General features: G+C 38.8%; 1 long non-coding RNA gene across 1 annotated transcript in view; it reads right to left on the reverse strand.

Annotated features, from left to right (window-relative positions):
• Window positions 1-1371: 1371 nt before the first annotated feature.
• LOC129450431 (uncharacterized) overlaps window positions 1372-18898 on the reverse strand; it is a 31357-nt gene continuing 13830 nt past the window's right edge. The window contains exon 3 of the long non-coding RNA XR_012370739.1: window positions 1372-2816. This is a non-coding gene — a long non-coding RNA (uncharacterized lncRNA). The remainder of the gene's footprint in view (window positions 2817-18898) is intronic.

Consider the following 18898-nt stretch of genomic DNA (forward strand, 5'->3'; position numbering starts at 1 on the left):
TCTTCATTTCAAGACTAATCCACCAGATTTTATATTATCAATCTAACCGAAATGAAAGATAAGCAACATTCACTAAGCACAAACATCTCACACACAATAACTTTTGCACATGTGCCATCATCAAATAAAAAATTTTGCGTCATGGACACAGATGCAACTGATATGTGATAAGAAATACGTCATAAGAATGCCATTAGCACGCACATAAACAAAAACAATAAAAGTACACATGGGCCTATCATAATGTGTACACACAAACAGAAAACTGTGATCCATTGAAAAAAATTCATTCTGATTTTTGTGATGAAACATTTTCTCCTTCCAACTCGGTTTCTGAAAGGCACACGTCTGGCACGTCTATTTGTTGCCTTAACATTGAACTGTAAAATATCTTATTTATATTCATCATGTTTAGTGTTTACATAAAACATAGTATGCAAGCATGCGGTTCTTTCAGGGAAAATACAAGGGTATCCTCTTTAAACGTGACAGACAAGGATGAATAAGAGTGTGAGGAAAAACAACGAAAAAGAAAGAGAGAGCAAGAAAGTGAAACAGATGAATAATTTAATTTTGTTTATTAAATGATGATTTTATTTACTATAGGCACAATAAACAGTTCAGTGTTTTCTGTGTGACTCAATGAAAAACTATTTTGTGATTGTCTGATCAGCATCCAGTGTAAAGTTTGAGGGAGGCAAATTGCAGTCATGGGTAAAAAGGACCCCTAGTAGTACCCCTGAGTGGATACAGTCGCTGCGTCCGAAACCTCAAGGCAGTGACTCGTTGCCTCGCTGCCTCATGAGGAAATGACTTCGGAGGCATGAAGGCAGCTCAGAGAAAGACTTTCGGACACACTTCAAAGGCAGCGTGTTTGAAATATAAACAGAGAGTGCCTTTGTGATAACTAATCACATATTTGACAACTACAATACTAATTTCTCGCTTTAAAATTTTTAATTTTCTGTCGGTCTTAGTACACGATGTAACTACAGAAGAGTCAAGTTTTAAATAGGAAAATTATCGAAACTCTCTAGTTATTTTTTAGCGCAATGCTAATGGTCTATTCAGATTCAATGGATTGTGCTAAGCTATGCTAAAAGTGGTACCGCCAGACCCCGGGATCCTCTGAATGGATTCCAAAATGGTAAAAATCTAATATTTAACTCTAGGGGAGCTGGAAGATGAGAATATTTTCAAAAAAAGTGTAGTGTCCCTTTAAGCCTCAGAATAAAATTATGAAAAATTAGAAGCATCAACTTTTGATGTCAATCATTGACATGACTTTACTCAATCAATATTAAAGATATCAAGTCTATATTTTTGCAAAATACATGGGATAATTTTATGTAAAAACAGTAATCACAAAATGACTCAGGGCCACAATTTTGTTTTAATGACTAAAATATAATGACTGTATTCATATACATACAATATTTTGAATTCTCATGTATACATGTGTCATAGAGATGTGTATGTTTATGCATTTTAATTTTTTATTTTAAATTCTGCTCCATCATTTTAAAAGGTAAAGAAGGTGGATGCCAATTTTAAACTGATGTTTCACAGACACATCTGCATTCAACACAAGACCAGCATGCATACTCCTGTCTTTAAATGCATGTAAACAATGTGCAGTAAATTATGGGCAGATGGTGCAAACTCAACGCTCTGTTGTGACATTTCCTACAAGGTACTATAAATATACCCCCAACCCCGAATGTCCTGTAGACACTGTTGACATACTTATCAATGCACAAGCACACCCATCAACATGCTCTACATAATAATAGACACTGACAAATACACACAAACACACACGGATGTCTGGTTTCGATCACCGCTGGGACATTCCATAGAAGTAATGGTTTACTGGATAAACTGTATATCCTACCCCTTACCAAAAACTCGGCTATTTTAGATTTTCAAAGCATTGTGTACGATTTTTAAGCTTGTTTACCCGTGGGAACCGCAACATGAGTCCCATGAAGTGGGTGTGCATTCATGCTTCCCCTGGATACAAATACATGTACACACACATTGTTTGTTTTTTAAAGTCATGGAGATGACTTTTTATTGAATTAGCATTTTATTTTATGGTTTCAAATACTGCTTTTTATTTTACATTGATTTGATGAGATTTTATATACCTCTAAACTTTACCAGCACACAAATCTGTAGATTCCTGTTTACATTGTAGCTTAACTGTAGCATTGTGCTATCAATGCTAATAAATCATAGATTTGATTCCCACTGAAAACACATAATCTGATAAATCTACCTTAAAAGTAGCTTTGTGGTTATTGCAGTTTTGCATTGTCATTAAAACATTCAGTATGTGTATTCGGTATGTTTAACTCTTTTCGTCGTGTGCACTGTTGACTGGTGCTCACAATGTAGACCATTCTCTGTTTTACTATTCTAATGTAGCACACATGCCAAAATTTTGATCTGAAATTCAGATCCTGGACATGCAGGGTCCAGTATGTCCAAAGCAAACCCTCAACATGATACTTTTAATCTTGAACTTTATTCAGCAGCGCCATTAAACACATGCACACACGCCCCGCCTTCCTGTCCAACTTCCTGTGAAGTGATAAAGGTTAAGGCCACAGTTTCAGTTACAGTGAAGATGCCAGAGACGCCTTTGACCACTCCTTTAGGGTGTGTAATGCAAACTACATGCTGACGTGTGTTTGTCTGTGAGTGACGCCGTCCCCTTAAACCACTAGAGGTTTGCGGATATCTTTTCATTCCGTCTCCTTGGAAACTTTTCAACACTAACTTTAGTGTGCTCAGTCATCGTGTATTCAGACCTGAGTAAAGAAGAGCTAGTTTAGAGACCTGACAGTTAATGCTGAATTAGTTGGACACATGGTCTAATATGGCACATGCATATATATATATAAATGGATTACTATCAAGTAATAACAAATAAAAAAATAATTTGTAAGTAATAATATGTAATAAAATGTACTTCTTTAAAAAAATCTTTAAATAAATCTTTTTTATATAATTCCGCCATAATTCCACTTTATTTTTTTAGGTTACAACGACTTGTTAATTCAAGTTGATTAAACGTCCAAATTTAAAGGCCCACTTAAATGCCTTGGAATGTACAGCATTATTGAATGTGGTGAAGTCAGTTTAACTGAAACAACAGAACTATCGAGAAGATCCCCCCCCTTTTTTAAAATAATCAATAGCGTTTTATGTATGGCGCAGTCTAGCTAAGGCATACTATAACAAAACGTAGAGGGCGGGACGCTTCAGCATCTAAAGAACGTTTGATTGGACAGGATATTTGATGAGAAGTTGAAGTGTAGGGTAGTGTTGGGCGATATGCCCCATTTTAAGATCGTCCTATTGTCCCGTGAGATCGCTGATACCCGATAGTATCGGGGGGCGGGGCAATAGTTTACTCATTTATGACAAGTCACTTGATTGGTGGATAAAAAAGAAGCTGATTTACGGTAACTGTGCGATCATACCATACACGGAAGAGGCGGCAAAAACGTGTTATTCGTGCGTAGTTGGACGCTTGACCATTTTGAGTTTACTCGCTTCATTTGCGTTGGAAAGTCGCGTGTGAAATTCTAGTCATTCGAGACATTCAAGCGTAAATTTGCGTCATGGGAGGGGCTTATATAGCTCAAATTTAGTAAACTTACCAGATTGTTTGACCTCCTTACTCACTTTCTTCCAAACAATATCCTATTGATTCCTGTAAAAGTACAAAGATGTCTCGTGTAGGGATGATTATTGACCTCCATTATCGTTTTGTTTTTCTGCCTCCGCTCACTTTCTGTTATCATGTCACCGCTAGAGCAAGCTCCTGATTGTTTAACGTGGCGCAAAAATCCACCAAAGTTCAGATTTTCAACTCATGTGGATCATGGGGCAACGCTCAATCCGCGCTTACCACGTCGCAGGATGCCTATTCGTGTTTTTGCATCATTGACTTAACGCATCATAAGGGCAACACTGTCATGACTGCAACCTTCTTAAAACTGATGCCATTAATCGAGCGCATCTTTAAACTCATACGCTCTGAAATTTCCTGCATGCCAGGGAGCGGGATCAACACACTCAATGGTTTTAAACCCTGCACGCCTAACAACCTCTCTAGTGCAAGGAAATGGCAGAGCCATGCATATTACAAGCTTATGTGCTAGCCGAGTCATGCGATTACAAGTTCAGGTGCTAGGAGAAGTCCATGCCACACACATTCAGGTCCGAGCAGGAGTCTAAGACACGTGCAATAAGTCCAGGTGCGCGCGAGAAGGAATTTGCGCACGTCACAAGCTCTCTAGTGCAAAGTGAAGCCCACAAACCCTCTCATGCGAGGAAAAGCACACAATGAGGATTTTAATGTGAAACTATGATGATAATCATAATAACCATCGTCAACTATCATCATGAAATCCTGCTATCTGCCATATGCATGACGATCGTCAATACACGATAGTATCGTCTATCGGCACAACCCCAGTGTAGGGTCATGTCATTTTAAATGCTTATATCTTCTGTATGAGAACTTTGTCAGTGTTTTGGACCATTTCAGTTTTTATTTTTTCTTAAGCCTAACGTATTTACACCAGTTTAATTTCATGGGAGCTTTAAGTGCAACGAGGAACTTTTTACAGTGTACACTTACCTAAAGGATTATTAAGGACGCCTGTTCAATTTCCCATTAATGCAATTATCTAATCAACCAATCACATGGCAGTTGCTTCAGTGCATTTAGGGGTGTGGTCCTGGTCAAGACAATCTCCTGAACTCCAAACTGAATGTCAGAATGGGAAAGAAAGGTGATTTAAGCAATTTTGAGCGAGGCATGGTTGTTGGTGCCAGACGGGCCGGTCTGAGTATTTCACAAACTGCTCAGTTACTGGGATTTTGACGCACAACCATTTCTAGGGTTTACAAAGAATGGTGTGAAAAGGGAAAAACATCCACTATGCGGCAGTCCTGTGAGCGAAAATACCTTGTTGATGCTAGAGGTCAGAGGAGAATGGGCCGACTGATTCAAGCTGAAAGAAGAGCAACTTTGACTGAAATAACCACTCGTTACAACAGAGGTATGCAGCAAAGCATTTGTGAAGCCACAACACACACAACCTTGAGGCAGATGGGCTACAACAGCAGAAGACCCCACCAGGTACCACTCATCTCCACTACAAATAGGAAAAAGAGGTTACAATTTGCACAAGCTTACCAAAATTGGACAGTGGAAGACTGGAAAAATGTTGCCTGGTCTGATGAGTCTCGATTCCTGTTTTGCGACATTCAGATGGTAGTAAGAATTTGGCATAAACAGAATGAGAACATGGATCCATCATGCCTTGTTACAACTATGCAGGCTGGTGGTGGTGGTGTAATGGTGTGGGGGATGTTTTCTTGGCACACTTTAGGCCCCTTAGTGCCAATTGGGCATCGTTTAAATGCCACGGCCTACCTGAGCATTGTTTCTGATCATGTCCATCCCTTTATGACCACCATGTACTCATCCTCTGATGGCTACTTCTAGCAGGATAATACACCATGTCACAAAGCTTGAAGCACTTTTCAAATTGGTTTCTTGAACATGACAATGAGATCACTGTAGTAAAATGGCTCCCACAGTCACCAGATCTCAACCCAATAGAGCATCTTTGGGATGTGGTGGAACAGGAGCTTCGTGCCCTGGATGTGCATCCCACAAATCTCCATCAACTGCAAGATGCTATCCTATCAATATGTGCCAACATTTCTAAAGAATGCTTTCAGCACCATGTTGAATCAACGCCACATAGAATTAAGGCAGTTCTGAAGGCGAAAGGGGGTCAAACACAGTATTAGTATGGTGTTCCTAATAATCCTTTAGGTGAGTGTATATACAATTCAAGTACAAAAAGGAAGTGATAAAGTGATTAGCTATCATAAAATTAGGAAGTGAGTTGTGAAAACAATATGGATAGACAGAATACACAATTTCTAGTTGCAGATAAAGTTACATGTTTAGTGTGAACATCCAAGTCCAACAAAAGCAAAGTAGGTTATGTTGGACACATCACTTTCTCTCATCCACCTCTACAATACAATAGAGTCCATTTTAAACTAAGTTCACAATCTGTTATTCGCTTACTGTATCCATTTCATTCCTTACTCTCGCAAACTGGCCTGTCAGCGCTATGACCCTCCCACTCTCTCTCTGCTGAACTCTACTCTTATTAAATCCATAAGGCCTGAAGATACAGAGAACTGGAGTATAAGCACGTGCATTAGTAGACCTCACGTGGACCCTCTGCACAGAATCCCTGAAAAACAGATCACACTCACTGACACTAAAACACACAAAAACAGTTACAGAATTGTTACAAATCTAAATACAATGCATGTACAAACAGGAAATATCACAAATTGAAAGAAAACTTTTAATTACTAGAACTTACAATAAGTGTAACAAACCTTATGTTACACGTTTATCGCACAATATAACCCCGGAAAACATGAAAATGCATGAGGCTTATCGATTTCATCCTAAATTCAGCCCTGCAATGTCTAAGAAGTTACTGAATAACTTCTTTACAGCAACCATTCATTTATAAATAGTAACATATTTTAAGCCAGTATGTTGCTTTTTATCTATTTATGGCACCCTGGATGCATAGAAATGCATGTCATATCAATTACCTATGCACTTTTATAATCTTAACCTAAAACAAGTGCTAAACATTCAAGACATAAACACCATCTACATAAACATATAGGGGTTCAGACAATAAAAAGCTTAACAACATTATGCATTATATTAAATCAAAAAATTAATAAAGTAATAAAGCACACAATAATGGTCCAAAAATGCAAACAGAGACCATGAATGCAAACATGCAACAACATTCCAGAACTCAATGTTATAAACAATATAAATTCTAGAGAACTAGAACTGGGACTAAGCCAAAGTTTACAAACACACATACACACGCCCGATTGGCTGCGAGTTTACTGAGTGTGTTTTTCAGCACATGTTTGAGGTTCTCCGTGTTCTTGGACTTCTCCGAGATCCCAAGATAAAGTCGTGTTGAAACTTGCGGGATTGTATTTATATGTTTTGTGCATATCTGTGCAGCTGTGAGTGTCAAAAGTGAAACATTATTTATGGGAGTGTTCCCATCCGTGTTATGTAATTTTTCTCAGAAAGACCTTCACATCCAACCACAAGGGTTCAACGAGTACAAAACATTCAGGGCCAAAGGTTACTGCCACAAATACAAAATATACTCAAAATTTGCAAGAATCAGCAAATGACAGGATACAATTGCACCATCTAAGACAATAAAACACAGGCAATGCCACCTCCCAACAGACTAACTTAAATGTGCATAAAATGTAAACCTGTATTTACATTTGCATACAGTAGATGATTTATAAGAGTTCTGTACATGGTAATGACTTATTGTGAGTCTCAAACACGATTGTTTCCTCCTTCTTATGTAAACCTTGTACATGCAAAAGACAGGCCAATCTCAACATAACACCAACTGTGATGTCACAGTCAAGTAGATGCCCCAAACATTAAATTACACTTTAAATAAGTTTTTTACAATGCTAAAAACAAAGTTGTCACTGCTGAGTTAGCGCTATAGGCTGAAGTTCTACTATTGACATTAAAGTTAAGTTTTGCAGGTCCTTACTGAAATTAAACACAAACTTTCCACTTAAAGACGTCCATTTTCAATCTCAGAATAATTGATTAATCTTCAAATTCCGTATCTTCGTCTGACATAGGCTCGAACATATAAGGTCTGTTAACACACACACAGAGCTACTGTACTGAACTGCTCAATGAAACAGCCAATCAGAGGAGAGCTCAACATTATTATTTATGACCATTTTAAAGCAACACTATGTAGTTTCCATGTAAAAATGACTTACAGCTCCCCCATGTGGTTGAAAAGCGCAACAGTGCCTGGTATCAGACACTCTTCTGCAGGCAGGGGGAGGGGCGGGGCTGTGTTTCCTACCCTCCACCGCCACTTTCAGAGTGTGCTTGTAGCAGCTAGGAGGCTGCTCAGGTTGCAGCAACAGTACAATTTGTCCAGTTAAAAGTTGTTCTATCACTGAAATAATTTTAGAGACATTATTTAAAGGTAAAAAACGACATAGTGTTGCTTTAAATAAGGTAATAACAGACCATTTAATTCTAAAGGCAAATCCTAGGGTTGTAAATGGAAATGTAAAACGTCTCTGGATAATTTTTGCACTTAAAGGGATAGTTCACCCAAAAATGAAAATAATGTCATTGATAACTCACCCTCATGCCGTTCCAAACTCGGAAGACCTCCGCTCATCTTCAGAACACAGTTTAAGATGTTTTAGATTTGGTCCGAGAGCTTGCTGAACCTCCATTGAATATCTATGTACGGTTAACGTTCCATGTTCATAAAGGTAATAAAACATTAAAGTAGTCCATGTGACATCAGTGGGTCAGTTAGAATGTGTTGAAGCATCGAAAATACATTTTGGTCCAAAAAAATACGACTTTATTCAGCATGTTTTCTCTTCCGTGTCTGTTGTAAAGCGCATGCACGGAACTAAAGTCACGTGACTGCAGTAACTCGAACGACGCGGCTGACGTGTTATCTGGTGCACCCCAGCAAGTGTTTTTTTTAGTGTGCTCAAAGTTCATTTACAGTCTGACCGTGGGTTCACACCAGCCGCATTTGAGGCATCAAATTCGCTTCTACCGCGTCTAGTTTGCCGCTTGAACATTCATTCGCTTCACTTGCGCGTGAAATTCTAGTCTTCGAGACATTCACACGGAAATTTGCGTCATGGGAGGGGCTTCTGTGACTCCGCTCGCATCCTGTAATCACGTCAATACTAAAGCAAGCTCCTGATGGTTAACGCGGCGCGTTTTGTTCAAACTAGACACGCGAATGAGGCGGAATTGCATCTACCACGCCACGCTTAACACCTCATTCGCGCCGCGAGACCTCCAGACGAGCATCAACGCCTCTTCACATTGACTTAACATTGAAATCACTCGCGCTTGATGCCTCTACCGCGGCTGGTGTAAACTCAGCATGAGGGAGATGCACGCTGTAAGTTTGAAAAAAAACTTTGCAAACATGTCTTAGGATAACACCTCAGCCGCGTCACTGCAGTCACGTGACTTCAGTCTCGTGCACGCGGTTCACAACCGAACCGGAAGAAAAGACAATGCTGAATAAAGTCGTAATTTTTGTTCTTTTTGGACCAAATGTATTTTCGATGCTTCAACACATTCTAACTGACCCACTGATGTCACATGGACTACTTTGATGATGTTTTCTGGATGTGGACAGTAAACCGTACACAGATTTTCAATGAAGGGTCAACAAACTCTTGGACTAAATCGAAAACATCTTAAACTGTGTTCTGAAGATGAACGGAGGTCTTACGAGTTTGGAACAACATGAAGGTGAGTTTACAATGACATTATTTTCATCTTTGGGTGAACTATCCCTTTAATAAAGTCACATACCTTCTATTTTAATGCATTCTTTGGCACTTTTAACACTTACAAGATTACCAGAGCATTTTTTCACCAGCCATTGAGGTGTCCTGAGAAATCTATTATGTTCACTTTTTTACTGAATGTTGCACAGTATACAACGTTTACAGTCTACATTTTAAGTTAAACAGTAGGCATTGCTCTTTTTTTTTTGAAAACTCATTATTTGTTGCAATTCTTTTTTGAAATTAGGAACAGTAACATTAAAAACAAGAATAAATCTGTCTATTTTATTCAGTAATTACTATACAGGGGGTTACCTACAGTATATAAGCAGAATGTGAATAGCATCTCTCGTAGGGACTTTCAATGGCACACAGAAACTACTGACGGGTACTTACAGGGACTTTCCTGATAATGTATTTGCTGGAAAATTTGGGACCAATGTCCAGATGCCAATATATCAATCAGGTTCAACTTTTAATGACTTTTACTAAAGGCCCCTTTAACTTATGTCCATCATTACTACAGCTCTGACATCACAGTTTTTTCCCTGACTTATAACTGTAAGTCATTTTTGGTATTTAAGATCAGCTTGCTTTTAATTACTGCAGCCATGTAATGCATACAGACTACATATGGGTACATTTTGACCTTTTAGGACCTTTTTATGGCAATCATAAACTACTTAAACAGAAGGCAGGCCATATTTGGAGAGTCTGGCCTATGCCCAATAGAGCAAAGATAGACTCACTGACTCTGGCTTCGGATTACAGATAGAGAGAGTTCAATTCAGGAGAGACAGTACCTACGGAGAGCTGTTCTCCAAGTAACCCGAAAGAACACAAAAACACGAGTCACAAATCCCAAAAGAGGTTAACAAATTGCAGCAACGTGAGGTCATTGGAGTAAGAGGAAGCGAGATAGGAATCATAAGCCAAATAAACAGTTGCCGCACATACCAGATCATTGTAATACTGTGTTTAAATTCCCTGTAGACTCTTTTCCGATCCTCACAAGAGAGCTGCAGAAGCAGTTAAAGGAACAGTTCACCCAAAAATGAAAATTCACACAATTTCCCATGCCATCCCAGAAATATGACTTTCTTTCTTCAGTAAAACACAAAGGAAGATTTTTTAATTAAAGTAATAAGTCGTCAGAGTCCATGGCTCCAATATGTGACACAACCATGCATTTGGTGACCCGAGTTCAATTTCTGGCTCTTGGTCCTCTGCCGAATTTATTACTCTGTGTACTCTCCTGTTCTCTCCTTACATACTGTTCCAACACAAAAATGACCCAAAATATACCATATACATGAAGATAAAATATTAAATCATTTTGACATAAATTGGGCATCTATCCATCACTCAAGTATTTGAACCAATTCAAATTGGTTAAAATTAGGAATGCACCGATAGTCAATTGTCAAGCTGCAAGAGTTTTGTACCTGGCTAAAGGAGGTATGCAAGCACTTAGAGGGTTTTACAGCGAAAGTGTTTGAAATACCAATAAAATGACTAACGTGACATTTGCAACTAAAAACCATTTCATTGCTGTTAAAGTAAAATTACTCAACCTAAACATATAAGCTTATAAAAAAGAAAACGTCAAACATTTCAGACAGGTTTTGCATATAACCTTTTCATATATGTAACGTTACTGTAAACAACGTCCTTTTTCAACTAAAGAATGCAAGTCGCACACAGACCCAAACGAAATCCGCGCCTGCAAATTTCCATGGAAAACTCACTTGACTCTGTCGTAGTTTAACCAAACAGTTCATGATTAATAAAGTTATTGGCTTCTAAAGTAGGGAGTCGACTCTGAATCACTGAAACGAGTCGTCATATGGATTGGATCTCCTGCCTGTCTTTATCCACGTAATACCAACACTTTGCATAATAATCTCCGCCTATAGCCTTGCCCGGGAAAAACGAAAACTATGACCTGCCCACAGCTAGTTAGTGTGTAAAGATCATATCCCCCTTTGTTTTCAGTTTGTGTTGTTTTCACTAAAGGATGAAGAATCAGTGGTCATATGAAGAATCAGTGGTTTAAATTACTTTTTCAAGGAGAAAAGATACCCATATGGTTCAGTACCCACTTTATTTGGAACAACATGCGTCTCCAACCACAACCTGTAAGTTACATACTTGCTTAAATGAGTGTAAAATGTTAGTATCTGATGTCGTTTTTATTGCTTGGATTAATGATGAATGATGTTGTTGTTTAAACTCTTACTGTCAGAGAGTCACGTTAGCAAGCGGCTAACGCATGTGCACTAACTTAAGTGTTTACATTTTTGCTTTGGTCTGGTAAGCTTATATACTTGCTTAAATGAGTGTAAAATGTTAGTTTGTGTCAGTTATTTTTTGCTTCGATTAATGATGAGTGATGTTGTTGTTTAAACTCTTAATATACTGTCAGAGACTTATGTTAACAAGTGGCTAATGCATGTGCACTAACTTAAGTGTTTACATTTTTGCTATGGTTCGGTTAGCTTACATGCTTAAATGAGTGTAAAACCGTTCGTTTCTATTGTCGTTTTTATTGCTTGGATTAATGATGAATGATGTCAGTGTTTACACTCTTAATATACTGTCAGGGAGTCACGTTAGCAAGTGGCTAACATATTTTGCACTTAGGGTTTTGCTATGGCCCGGTTAGCTTACATAAATGCTTAAATGAGTGTAAAACCGTTAGTTTCTGTCGTTGTTTTTATTGCTTGGATTAATGATGAATGATGTGTATTGATGTCGATAATGTCTTCTCAGCAAATCATGTTAGTACTAGGTCAATACATGTTGCCCTATTGTTGGTCTGTGCCACTGATCTGTGCGGAGACCGTGTGAGCTGACCAATTAGAGCAGAGTAGGGTACTGAAAGGTGGGGTTTAGGCAGACTAGTCGTTGAACGACTTCACACGAATCATTTGGGGATCTCTGAGAAATGGTCATTTTAAATTTATATTTTGAGAAAATAACAGTGTTTTTTGACCTTGCATGCATTTAAGCCTGTTGTCCGGGACTTATAAACAGTGTTAGGATGCTTAAAATTTGCATCTTACTGGCTCTTTAAAAGGCATTATAGGGATCTGTTATGTTTTTTGTAGATGTACATATCTATATCATTTGAAATAAAGTGCGCTGTGAACTCTGTTGCCATGAAATTCCTGCTGGTGCCATTCATTTCATTTTCGCTCCGGCTGTCCTTTCCTGCCAGTATGGTGCAAGACACAGAATGGGTTACGTGATGTCCGGACCTTTATTATGCCACATCCTGTTAAAAGGAAGTGTTTTTAAGATTGATCAGAAGGTCCACTGAGAGCCAACAGTCTCACTATCCGTGCCAGAAATTTTCTTAGCACATTCCATACCCACTTCAATCCCAAAATTACAATACTTAGAACTGCCCAATCACGACAGTAATATTAATCAGGAGGCATGGGTGGTGAGTCAGCAAAGACTCACATATTTAAGAGCCCTTCAAACAAGTGCTCAGAGGGTAAATACACAGACAAAAATAGCTTCAAACTCCAATCTCCCCACAGCCCCCACACCTCTCTCAGTAAATTTATCTCTGACCACCTTTCACTTATAAGCTCTCCATGCCACCAAAGTCTTGCACAAACATACAACAGTCAAGCTTTGAAAACATTCAGCTTCCAAACACTGACCAATGTTCATCAACAACTCAAAGAACATCATCACAGACCTTTGACCTCTGTGCACCTGTGTTCTAGAAAAAAACTCCTTTTGGCACAGTGTTCATACAAATCCAGTTTTGAAAACTGCGAATCAAGCTGAAAAGAGATGATGTACCACGATGAACAGTTTTCTACAAGAAGAATATGTATAAAAAATAATACCACAGTAACAATAAAATAACTACAGTAGCTTGATGTAAATCTACGCTACCACTTTGCAAGTGTAACAAAAAAAGGGTGTTCATTTTAATATCTTATTACAAAATGTACCCTGGGGATCTGCATAGAGTTAATTTAGCTAATTGCTTTGGAGACTTGATAATGAATTACCCAATATCTGACAGAAACTTTATATCCTCCATTCCTAATCTCCATTGACCTACATAAGCGTTCTGCAGACCTACATAACACTTATTAAACAAAGTGGACCAGACCTGGGGATGGTGGATTTGGGTTGCTATATATAACGAAATGATTGAAATATGACAAGCATGCATATTGCAACATGGTTTAGGGGTTTGCAATAACTAAACGATTTTAATACTAAGCATGTAAGCCATGCGGAAAGTCATACACTTTTTGTTTACCTGAATGATCTTGATGTTTTTTTTAGGTTAATATAACTATACCAAGTTGAGTAGTATTGGTTGGTGGTATTTATTTATTGTTTCTATACTGCAGTAAAACATGGCTGCTCATATTTAGACATTGTTGTGACGCTTTCCAGAAAGAGTTTGAAACGTGTGTTGTTTTAATTGTTAAATAAAGTGTAACAGAAATTAAATAAAACTTAATGTAGTTCGGGAGGAGCCTAAACATTCTGTCAGTCATCATTATAAGCATATATAAGGCAGCCTCCAGGCCTCTGCATCCAGCTGCAATTCTTCGGCATCCCTCCTCCTCCCCATCCCCTCCTAACTGCTTCCTTTTTCCTCGCGCAGTTCAGATGGGGTGGGTGGGTTTTGGTTGAACTTGGAGCTTGAACCCCGGCCTCAGGTTCGCATTCTGTGAAGGTTCAGAGCTCCCTTTGAGGACAGTAAGCCAAGTGCGTACTAAATGTGCAGGGGAACTATAGTGAAAATTATTATTGTATGACATATCACATTATTTATTAAGTTATTGCATAGTGCATTAGCATTTTTCTTCAATTTCATGCATCCCTGGATATTAAAACATTGTAAAGCACACATAGCGTTGCATTGAAATAAAAAAGTGCTGCACACAAAACCGTTACCCCTTTTTTCACACTCCCCCCTTTCGCTGTTAATAACATAATTAAATAGATTAATCCAGCACTGCACTGCTGTATTTATAGTCTCTGGCGGTTGGTGGGAAGGATACGGTGGGTGTCCACGTGGATAAAAAAAACACGTGCCAATTTTACCAAAGGCATAAAATGTACTGAAACATTGAGGAGAGACAGAATTGCTGCAAAAAATTTTTTTTGTCATTTATTCTAATAAAAATGTCTATATGTTATACTAAATTGTCTTTATACCTGGAAAGATCACTATCTGAAATTGAGAGTCTGGATATGTGGTTATAAATCGATTGGAATTATATGTGATGAAGAAAGAGACATAGAGAAAGTGAATGAACGAGAGAGAGAGAGAGAGAGAGAGAGAGAGAGAGAGAGAGAGAGAGAGAGAGAGAGAGAGAGAGAGAGAGAGAGAGAGCTGAACTGGACGTCCGACTGGGAGCCTGGACCATTCCAGAAAACTCCAGTGTCATCTGCAGATACTGTTACACATAAGCAGTTTAATCTCTCTCTCTCTCTCTCTCTCTCTCTCTCTCTCTCTCTCTCTCTCGCTCTCTCTCTCTGTGTATGCAACATTGCATAGCTGTAAACAATAAAGATGCAGCAATGCCATTCACTTTAAATTAAATGTGAGTTTGTATAAAAGTGTGTGTAATTCATGAATAAAAACAATTCTGAGTTTTTAGCAATGTTTCAGTCTATTTTACTTAACATGAGACTAAAGAGTACAATTCCTGAGGCTTTTGCTAACCTCTCTAGAGAAATTCTCCCCAGCCTCTCTCATAAGTGATGACATTCCCAGAGGGACTTTGTGTATATCTCTAAGATTACGATTAAATATAGGTTGGTACCAGAGGGATAAGTGATTCATTACTGGTACTAGAGGGGTACTGCAGAATTTGTGCAATTACTGCGCCATGTGAACAGAATAGCACGTGTCTTTGGCTGCAACGCACACATGTATTCTCCTAAAATCTACTCAATCCATCAGCTTTTCTCAAAGTTGTTCTTCTGCTGTCTGCAATACCTTTAAAGGGACACTACAATAAAATAGGGTAAAATAGGGTAAATTTCCAGCTCCCCTAGAATTAAACATTTGATTTTTACCGTTTTGGAATCCATTCAACCGATTTACGGGTCTGGCGATGATATTACGCAGTGACCAAAAATAGTCCCCTTGGTTACTTTCAATAGCAGAGGGCTATTTTCGGGCACTGTGTAATATCATTACGCCTGCTTCAGTCATGGTACGGCAGCAAAGTCCTTGATTATTACGCCAGAATGAGAGTATAGTTCCTAGCCATATCGGCCTAGAAAATCGCAACTTTTAATTTTACGTCGGTCTTGGTACACGATGTGACTACAGAAGAGTCAAGTTTTGGATAGAAAGAAATATCAAACCTCTTTGGTCATTATTTAGCGCAATGCTAATGGTCTAATCAGATTCAATGGAGTGTGCTAAGCTATGCTAAAAGTGGCACCCCCAGACCCGGAGATCGGCTGAATGGATTGCAAAAAGGACTTCTTGACTGGTATAAAACCTGGACTTGTAGTTGAATAGTTGAATGTAATGTGTATAATTAAACAAAGCCACACACAGACAGATATTTGCCAGAGCAGTAATGTTTTATGCACATTCAGATTCTCTTCAGGTCCGACATATTATTTTTGGCTAAATTTGATGCGGCGGTGAGAAATTTGAAGCTGTCTGAATCAGTAGGTGTTTATGAGTAGTCCCTTTCGCACATACAGTCTTTACTGGTAATTTACTGGTAAAATACAGTTAACAAGTCATGTGTGTGAACAGAACCTTTCTGGTAAATCAGTACTGCCAATTTACCAGTAAGATTGTATGGTTGTACCAATAACTTACCGGTAAGCGATATGTGTGAAAAAATATAGATTTAGTACGGATGACGACAGAACATGCTGACAGCTTTGGGCCAATCATAACTTTTGATACAGATGACGCCTTTACCCCCGCACTGTTTACGGACGTTTCCACACACACACTGCCTAAAAGTCGAGCATACCTGAAGTTATTGTCCACATTTCTTCACCAAAGTTGTTTGAAACAGCTTACCAGCTATTTTGCTGAATTGTCGACGGCCTTAGCACACCCTCTGTGAAGCCGAAAGGGGGTCGCACACCGGACGCGCAGCTCAGCGCCACGCCATTCTAAAAAAAATCGAACACATTGTTTTTTATAAGTATACGCACACCGGCTTCGAGCCCAGCACCGAACCCAGCTTTGACTCAGGAAGTTGCTCAAATCCCTGTCGTGCCACAGAACGGCACTCATATAGTTTAACATTAAATAACATCATATTTGTCCCAAATCATTAACGATTAACATTGGCTGCTAACGTATATTTTGCATTTTTAAGTAGATGCTATCTGATGAAGCTCGGGCTATTTAATGTGCACTTCCGGTTTACGATACCTCAGAGTTGTCCTAGACGCGACTCTACGCGGCGCTGATCTGCGCGTCCCGTGTGCGACCCCCTTAATGTGCAAACAGTACTGTTGTTTAAGACGCAGGTTCCATTTGACGTCGACTAATGCAATGTTGTTTGGTCACGAGCAACTTTGCGTCTGTCAGCGTTTGCTACAGATGTGAAAACAACAAAATACAGACCGTGCAATGAAGTCATAGCTCGCCACTGTTTACAAATACAACACTGACCTAGCCGCACGCCATGGGTAATTTCCGCTTTCTTACTGAGTTTACCTGTATTTTGATACTGATATGTGAATGATATCTTACTGCGTGTGTGAACAGCACATTTTTGCCTTTACTGGTAAATTAATTCTGTTAAATTGATGGTAATTTACAGAAATTACTGTGTGAAAGAGGCTATTGAGTTCATCTCTTTACATTTAAAACATTTAAAAAGTGTCTCAGACATAAACTTTTTGCCTGTAATGTCTAGTATTGATCTGACTATAGTTTTATGTAAGCATTAGAAATGCAATATACATAACTATATTAGCAGTGGTGACCTTACAAAATGAACTGTATTGTTACCTTAGAATGAGCCGGCTTTAAAGTAATGAATTTTGCACATACTGAACTATCAAAAGACAATGAACAGCATACATAAGCATGAGCTAATCATAGCCATGTCAACGTTGTGTGGGCTGCTAAAGTGTAGTCAAGACCGAAGCTAGCACCATTATTAAACATGTTTAAGAAAAGCCTGATAAGGATCCCTGAAAAAAAAGTAGCCAATTCAATTGTGCCTGAACTGAACTGCGTCAGGCATCTAACCATTTCTAGTCAGCATTTTCTCACTGGCTTCCCACAAAAGGAAAGGTCATATTATGATATCCAGTCTGAGATAAAGTAGCCTATGTGTGCCAGCGTAGTGCCGACGCTGCAGTTTTCGCAGTTTGTTGGTGAGAGTATGCAGTGTAATTGTGCGGGCGTGTCTCAAATTGGGCTGACATTGCACCTGATGGGCGACTGGTGATCTTGACGTCTGGGCGACTGTGTGAACTGACGCAGTTACAGCTAAGAGTGTGGGGGTGATTCAGCTTGCAGCCTTCGAGAAAAGGAAAGAGAGCAATGCTAGAACATTGCATGGGCTATAGACAGCAATGCGGCAACAAAGAGATGAAATCCTATATGTGTGACCTGATCTCCCACACACAACTGAGTCACAGCACGTGTGGTCAAATGTCATCTACAGTATCTGTTGACAGGATTGTATATGTATGTGTGTGTTCTTGGTAATCCATACAATGTGTGTTAATACCAATCATTTTTTTGACCTTGTGAGGTGATTTTTTGGTCCCAATGAGGAAAACTAAATTATATATTACTCCACTTTCTTAAAAAAAAAACAGATAATTTACTCACCCCTATGTCATCCAAAATGTTTATGTCTTTCTTTGTTCAGTCGAGAAGAAATTAAGTTTTTTAAAAAGAAAACATTCCACTTTATTGGACCCCAACAGTATACAGTTTAAAATTGCAGTTTCATTGCAGCTTTAAAGGGCTCTAAACGATCCCAAGCGAGGCATAAGGGTCTATTCTAGTGAAACAATTGTCATTTTTGGCAAGAAAAAAAAATGCTATTTCAAACTACAATTTCTAGTCTTGCACTTGGCCTGTGACGGGACCTCGCGTAATGACGCCGTAAGGGCACGCATCACATATGTGAAACACACATTTGCAGACCATTTTAAACAATATACTGACACAAATACATTAATTAGAATCATTCCACATACAACAACGTCGCAACTGTCCTCGTCCTCCACACTGGTTGGTAGTTTCACATACATCGTCCGTGACCTTTCAAAATGATGACAAATTAAGTGAGGTCGCGCTGGTGCGTCGCGCGGCTGGTGCAAGATGGGAAGTTGTGGTTTAAAAGTACATATTTAATATTTTTCTTCCCGAAAATGCAACATGATCTCATGGCAAGTTGTGTTATAGTCACAAAAG

Source organism: Misgurnus anguillicaudatus, chromosome 8, assembly GCF_027580225.2.
Source record: "Misgurnus anguillicaudatus chromosome 8, ASM2758022v2, whole genome shotgun sequence".
In the NCBI taxonomy this organism is placed as follows: domain Eukaryota; kingdom Metazoa; phylum Chordata; class Actinopteri; order Cypriniformes; family Cobitidae; genus Misgurnus; species Misgurnus anguillicaudatus.